Source organism: Littorina saxatilis, unplaced genomic scaffold, assembly GCF_037325665.1.
Source record: "Littorina saxatilis isolate snail1 unplaced genomic scaffold, US_GU_Lsax_2.0 scaffold_629, whole genome shotgun sequence".
NCBI lineage: Eukaryota > Metazoa > Mollusca > Gastropoda > Littorinimorpha > Littorinidae > Littorina > Littorina saxatilis.
In genome coordinates, this window is record NW_027125928.1 from 20,001 (window position 1) to 28,104 (window position 8,104).

The 8,104-nt window shown below is 39.0% G+C and overlaps 1 long non-coding RNA gene across 1 annotated transcript; it reads left to right on the top strand.

Moving 5' to 3' along the window:
* Positions 1-755: 755 nt before the first annotated feature.
* LOC138954382 (uncharacterized) lies at positions 756-3,800 on the top strand. Its single transcript, XR_011451811.1, has 4 exons — positions 756-1,642; positions 2,117-2,158; positions 2,702-2,780; positions 3,422-3,800. It is a non-coding gene; the product is annotated as an uncharacterized lncRNA (long non-coding RNA).
* Positions 3,801-8,104: the final 4,304 nt, after the last annotated feature.

Consider the following 8,104-nt stretch of genomic DNA (forward strand, 5'->3'; position numbering starts at 1 on the left):
TAATTTTCAAAACAAGCAACACACCTTGAACACTTTAGCTAAAAAAAATAAATAAATAAATAAATCTGAGGGGTAAAACAGTATACAGTATCGAGACGTAGTGCTTGCTGCCGCGCGAGCCCGAGAAAAATGTCCCTCTTTCGCTTTGCTGCACTGGCCGCAAAACCCCTCCGCGCGAAGGTGTTCCCAGACACATCATACGTAGGGGACTGGGTGGCCGAGTGGTAACGCACTTGCGCTCGGAAGTGAGAGGTTGCGAGTTCGACCCTGGGTCAGGGCGTTAGCAATTTTCTCCCCCCTTTCCTAACCTAGGTGGTGGGTTCAAGTGCTAGTCTTTCGGATGAGACGAAAAACCGAGGTCCCTTCGTGTACACTACATTGGGGTGTGCACGTTAAAGATCCCACGATTGACAAAAGGGTCTTTCCTGGCAAAATTGTATAGGCATAGGTAAAAAATGTCCACCAAAATACCCGTGTGACTTGGAATAATAGGCCGTGAAAAGTAGGATATGCGCCGAAATGGCTGCGATCTGCTGGTCGATGTGAATGCGTGATGTATTGTGTAAAAAATTCCATCTCACACGGCATAAATAGATGCCTGCGCCTTGAGTCCGAGTCTGGAGATACGCGCGCGATATTCACGACTTTTTTCCGTGACCTTTCGGATTTCATGGGGGCTGCCATTTTGGTTTTGTCGATGCGCTTCCTTTTCCGGTTTATTTATTTTCCGGTTTAACATAGCATTTGCGGTTTTTTTGTCAGAAGAGTGATATTTGGTTATGAAGGAAGTCAAGTCCGCCATTACCTGCCACCTCAGTTGAGTGTTTACTTTGAACTTATACTTGAACCGTAACAGTGTGTAGCCAGTTCACAAGACCTGTTCATCTTCCTACCAGTTCCAACTGTTGTTATCAATGGGTCGCGCAGCTGGAGGAAGTGTTTATTTCCATTCGGAGCCCAACTTCAGTTCAAAACCAGTCAAAAACTGGCCTTGACATTCCCACATTACGATACCCTTGAATGACATTAGATCTACGGCGTTTCCGCTTGCCAAAATCCCACATGTTACATGTCTGCTCTTCGAGTTGTTTGGAACTTAGTTCGAATATTTTCTCGAACGTAACTTTTGACCCAGCTGTCAAGTAGGCATCATGAATTAGACGTACACTGGCAGTTATAAATCATGTTGTGCAAAAGACTCTAAAGAAGTAGAACATTGTGGAAAATCGGGAATGCTTTCTCAGTTTGTGCACCCTGGCAACATTCAGCAGGGAAAAAAAACTGCATTGCCTTCCTCTGCAAAAGTCGCGCGAAGAATGCTGAACGGGCAGCGACGACTAGCTGTTCTTCTTCAAAGTAATAAACTACCCTTCAAACCCTGCAAGTTTGTGCGATTTACTTTGTGGACATGAAGTCAGCAGAGGACTCAGGAATGCCCACTTAATTCCTTGATTGTACTTCCGTCACAAGAACTAAAAGAACATTCAATGTTCGTTAAATCTGTGGATCAAGTGACTCACGAAGCGGAGGAAAAGAAAATCACCAGCAGATCTGTACAAGATGTTGAATTCTGCCAGGGAAACGAAGCCGCCCTCACGGCAGAGAAGTCTCCGCCTACGAAAATCAGTAGATCTAGAGCAAGGTAAACATACGTTTTTCAAAGCTTGTTCACAAACACACACACACACACACACACACACACACACACACACACAAACACACACACGCTCACACCATCACACACACACATGAAAGAGATTTCTTTCTTTCTTTATTTGGTCTTTAACGTCGTTTTCAACCACGAAGGTTATATCGCGACGAGGGAAAGGGGGGAGATGGGATAGGGGAAAGGGGGGAGATGGGATAGAGCCACTTGTTAAGTGTTTCTTGTTCACAAAAGCACTAATCAAAATGAAAGAGATGGAATAGCTGATCGAGTGATGACAATGTTGATTGATAAGTATTTTTTGGTGCGGTGAACTTGAGGCTATATTGTTCTATCAATCCATCGATATATTTTACACTTTCACCCCAGAAATGAAGCACGTGTACACATATTGAACACAAGAATCATTTTAAGCTTTCATTGGCATTGTTTCCTTTTTTTTTTTTGCAGACATGTTGGCAGGAAGTGAGTGTTTCACCCCACTCTTGCAAGGTAGGTTGATCACTGATGACAAGTTCTGATTGTTTTTCCTTTTTAAACGGATGACAATCCGTACTCTGCAGATGGATCTAACCGAGATGGATCTAACCGATACACGGAAGCAACATTGGGAACAAACTGTTATTCAATCTGTGAATATTTCATGTGTGAGGGGTATAAAGTCTGCAAGTAGCCTACGTTCGCTAATGTAGACGCTAATGTAGAGAAATAATTTTTGACTCAAACTTCAAGTTAAATTGTTTCTGCTGTCAGAGCCATCTTTTTGAAGGAACAATATTTTACATGCCACTGGATTGTTGTATATTCCTTCTTATTTTGCAATGACAGGCTCAGCTTTCATTTGATTGTAATGTGTTTCTTATTTGAAGCTTTGTATCATAAAAGCTCTGTAGAAGTGTTGCACTTGTTTTGCAGACTGCATTAGGCGTGGTACCTATTGCACACACCCCCCCCCCCCCACCCTGCCTATTTATCTAAAACACCCACCCACACACAGGGTGCTGACAAAGGATTTTTTTTTCCATTCTCCTTCAGGCCATCGCTTAATTTCTTGCAGACTGAGGAGCAATGGACGTTTGAGCAGCTCCTAAACCTGGGGCACACAAGCCACAAGGTAAATAAGGTATCAGTATATGAACAAATGTTTTCCCTTTGGTTTTTATCGCACCATTTTTTCATAAAACTCTGTAAATTGTGGCAATTACACATTATGCCAATAACATTATTATGAAGAATGAAGATTTTCAACTTATCATTGAAGAAATGAAATCAAGCATTTTTGTTCATTCTGTATTTGATGATTATTTTCCAGTCTTTGGGTTGGCATAGTGGGTGAAATAAGGGTGAGGAGTGTCGGTTGGTGTTATTTCTTAGGTCTTGGTGATGTAATATTTTCCCTACGGTATTATTCATGGTTATCATAGTGCAGATTCCAGGGAAACGGTTTTTTGAACAGCCTCTTAAACTGAAAAGCTACAAGGTCAACAACATAAACAGGTTACTGGTGTCTCGGGCATTGATGTTTTTAAAAATATTTGCACAGCAATTTGTGTGTGTGTAAAGAGATAATGAAAATAAAACATAACAACTTTTATATTTTTGAAGTGGAATTAAATGTTTTCATTTTTTTATTTTGAAGTGTTTTTTGTATGCAGGTTTTATTGGATGGGTGGGGGGTGGTTTTGATGGTTCTGATTTATTATGATGTAAGGGTGGTTTTTTTTCCTTAATTATTTATTTAATTGGTTTATGCAGACTTCATGGCAGCCACTGACCTGACGATATGACAGCCATGAATATCGAACGCAGAAGAAGAAAAAGAAGAAGACAGTCCAACAGGAAAATAATTCTGGTATGCTCATAATGTCTATGCCAGTTAAAAAAAAGTCATGAATTGAAGTTTACCCAGGTTAGACATTAGCATGTCGTAATTGTGACAATGAATGTATCCGTAAACGCACCAAGAGACTTACTTAGAAAAATTGAAGTCATGCATCGTCAATATGACTACAATCACAAACTGAATAAGGGGAAATCATGTCAATTTGGTGGTCTGGATCATCAGCTGTTGCTCATTCGCTATAATGGTCTACTTGACAAAGCCCGTCTTCATGTGCTTCTTTGTTTCTTTATACCTAGTGTAGACAACATGTATGCGTTTGCAGACTGTTTATTGTATTGCTGTTGTTTGTTTGTGAGTAAACCTATGGTGTGACCTCAATTGTTTGAAATTTGTTGTGTGAGGTGTTTCTCCATGCCCCCAGAAGAACCGACATTATATTAAAACCTTCATACCCTGAAAATACTTGCATACTAGATGTTGTTTCTTTTTGTAATGATTGGGGACAGGCAAGCTCTTAAATTGTGCAAGCCTTCAGAAAACTGTCAAGTCTGATTTGCTAGAACAAGCGATATTAACACGTTATTAAGATGAATATTTGATTAAATATGTGCAGGAACTACTTCAGCAGATTCATATGGCCAGTCTCACAATGCAAGGAAGGTGAGTAGATTGAATTATGTCTTTCCCACCTGTTCTGTGTTTAGTGTCAGCCGTGATTGCCTGATGAGAATTTGAAAACATGTTTCTAACTAACATGAACCCAACCATGAAACGTGATGTAGGTGAGTAGCCCATCTAGAAAAAAGAACCTGTTCTAATTCGGAATTAGAACAGGTTCTTTTTTCTAGATGGGCTACTCACCTACATCACGTTTTATGGTTGGGTTCATGTTAGTTAGCAACATGTTTTCACATAGAAAATGGTGGGCACCTGAACAAATATCTGCACATTACAATGAAGTCTTACTTTGTGATCTGATGGTTAAATAACCCCCACCCCCCCACCCCCAAGAAGAAGCTCACATAACTACCAACTACACAATTTCATTACAGAATCAAACAATGGGAAGAATCAGGATTCAGCAGTGCTAGGTCGTTGAGGGGGATAGCTATCACTAGGCACTCAGCAATGAATAGTTGAGGTTTTCACGGACATTAACAAAATCCGGTAACCTACGGACAGTAAATTTCACAGGGAAGGGAACAAGAACGTCAAAAATGGAAAAGTATGTTTTTGCTTTCAAACCGTTGATAGAGCTCTGAAGCTTCACACAAGTTTTGCAGAGAGAGCACTCGGCCTATTCATTTTTGGCACTAAAACATGCGCACACACAAAAAGAAAGTTTTTAAAAAGTGGCGCCGATGTATTCTCACACTCACAGCCTTAGAATATTGCAGTTTGTATGTTACCAAATTGAGGCATGATTTTACTCCATGCAATTACCTGACCAAATCTGCGACAGTCGGGCAAACTTCTTACAAGTCGGATTGGGCCTTCAATCAAATACTCAGAAACCAGCAGCTACTTTAAGTAATACTAGTTTTGTTGTTATTTTGTACAGCTTGTACTGAATGTGTTTTCTTTTATCTCCTCAGAATCGAGTCAGCCAGAGAAAGACCATTGATAGGGAGAGCGCACAGTAAAGCATATATGGCATGCACTTCGGTGGACCAGTGCCATCATCTTCATAACAAGAGATGCAGATCATATTTTCTTATGTTTAAGTATAGCTGTTAGCAAAAGTATTTGACGATTCTTGGGTACGACTTTCGTGTTTAATCCTATTAGCTTGTGCACAGCCTCAAAATCTGTTTTATTTTGATTTATCATTTATAGTTTGAATTTTTTTTTTTTTTTTTTTAATGGAATTAGTCCAAATGTAAATACATCTAAGGTTGCAATATTGTTTTCTTGTATATACCCTTAAAACTACCTCTTCGTGTAAACAAAATTTAATTGTAAAAAGAAATGTTTGTTCAAGGGAGATAATTTGAAGCGAATTTTTTTTAAATCAGTAAAACTGCATAGTGACATCCTCAATTAAATAAAAAGAATAAGGAATAAAGGTATACACACAGGTTGTACCCATTTTCTTGATTGCACTGCTTTTAAGTAGAAAGCTTTTTTTCTCAGAATTATTTTACAAATAAAATTCAAGGGAGGCAATTGATATGATAAAAAGGAAGAATTTTTCTTTTCTTAGAATACTGTACACATTTAGTAAAGTATAATTTACAAGACAAAACACAGGTTTTTTTTCTGTGCCTACTACTTGACAAGAGAACCACGAGATTTGTGCAGATTATTAAAAAAAATTCTGTACAGTATATTTTACAAAGACAGATCCATACAATATATATAATTTTGTAATAGATGTTTACAATTTGTGGGTATGTTTTTTTTTAAATCAACAGTTCGGATAGCCACAACAAGTGTGTTTGTCTTGTGATTTGAGAGCTTTAGCACTGGATGCTTAGAATCCTCTTGATCATTTACTTCAGTAGGTTAAGCCACCTTCTCCAAAATCTTCTCTCCTATTCTGTGCTTACTACAGTGGGTTTGACAAGAGAACCACGAGATTTGTTTTTGTAAATATGTTGCTTTTATTCTGTACACTTTAATATTTTAATCCTATGTGCACATTTTTATTTTTTTTTTAACTGTGTTTTTTTCCCTGTATTCAAAGTGTGTATGGAAACCACAACCTGTCACAGCAGTATTATTAATCTGGATCTCCCTGCTAAGAACGTAATTAACAGAACGTGTGCATGTAGCCAAAGAACTTAAAAAGAATTTCTGCTACTTCACTCAAAATACGTCCATCCTCACACTCATATTTTCTTAAAATAATATTTGTTCATACAAACATGTTTGCGAATTATTCAATTTTGCGTAAAATATTCAATCACGATTTCTTTGTGTGTTGCAAAATTATGTAATAAAATTATGCAAGATCAAATTCAAAACAGCAATAAAGCGGCTGACGGCAGAATACGTTGACTTCTCTATCTGTTGGGTCAAACTATGCCACAGACATGTTTCTTCTAGTAGCTCAATATTACGTGATACAGTCTCAAAGACAGAACAACGCAATAACCTTTTTTTGTGTAGATTCGATTGACTTTTTCCTGAAATAAAATATTCATGAAGCGGGTTCTGACTGAGTTAATATATTTCTGGAAAGCTGAACAATGCAATGCGTCTGTGACTGGTGAAGAAGCAGAGCTGGAGCTTTTTGTATTGTTTGTCGTTGGTTTTATTAATTACACACGCACTCACATACGGTCAACAAAATGTTGCATGTTCCTGCTTGACAAACAAATGCCTGCATACATGCGTGCACGTACGAACGTACGAACATTCATACCTGTGCAAACAATCTGCCACTTCAAGTTCAACACCCAAACCCCACACATTCCTCCAAAAGGAGTCTGAAGTATAATACTGGCATTTGTGGTATTGAACGAGGACCTCAACTTCCATTGTCTAGTGCATGTGGGTCTCATGTTGTACGTGTGAAACCACTTACTTAAAAAAGAAAAAATCTTGTAAGCTTATCAACAAAAAACGAACAATTATATTCTTAAACAAACTGGTTAGAATAACAGATTTAGGAGAATGCAATGCAAGGAACATCATTATCTAATTCGGTCGATGCTTAGATCTAGAAAAGCACCCACTTATTCCAGTATAATAGAGAGAAAAAATCCAATTGAAAAAGTTCCAGATCTAGACAAGGCAAGCACTAGCAGCAATTTTAGCTAGCAAACTCGAACTTGCCCTGCATTCATGCAAGGTCGAACCACTTTCCCTGCCTAGTGGGGGTTTGGCGGGTAGAGGGCCGGTGATGGCACACTCGGAGTGAAACGACATGTCACCTACTTCGATAGCTTCTCCGGATTTACGTGTACAAACAGCGTCCGGGTTTACCGCTTCGATTCTAAACCCTAGTTTCTCATGTTGGTAACAAACTGGCTATTTGTTTATCAGATGTGTCGTTGTTCCACATTAAATGATGCTAGAATGCAAGATCGCAATCATTTGGTTATCAAACCAGGTTGTGTTCTTTTTTTCATCACCTTTTTCCGCGCAAACAGTTTTGCGCCATTTCTTTTGCGCAGACTGGGCGGGACAGGAAGCGGAAGCGCATCAAAATTTCTGATTGGACAATGATGCCGACGCCCACTTGACCCCCACTACAATGTCAAGGTCGGAAAGTCGTGAATATATAAGACTTCATTAACAGCTATTGTGTTTTCAGCGTAGCAATAGGGCCCGATATTTAGACGAGACAAGTATAATGCCGACGAGTCGAAGACGAGTCGCATTATACTTGTTCGAGTCTAAATATCGGACCCTATTGCTACGATGAAAACACAATAGCGTTTATATAGCTATTCTGACATTAAATTCTGTGTTAAAATCATGTTTTTGTCAGCAACAAGGACCAGAATGGTCCATGTCATTCGGATTGCAGACGACGGTTCCCTTTCTGCATGAAGCCACGGAAATAACCGAACATTGAAAAACCCACGGACATGTATTACGGAGAAAACTCAAGATAACCGGATGCTTAGCATTACGTCAATATCTTA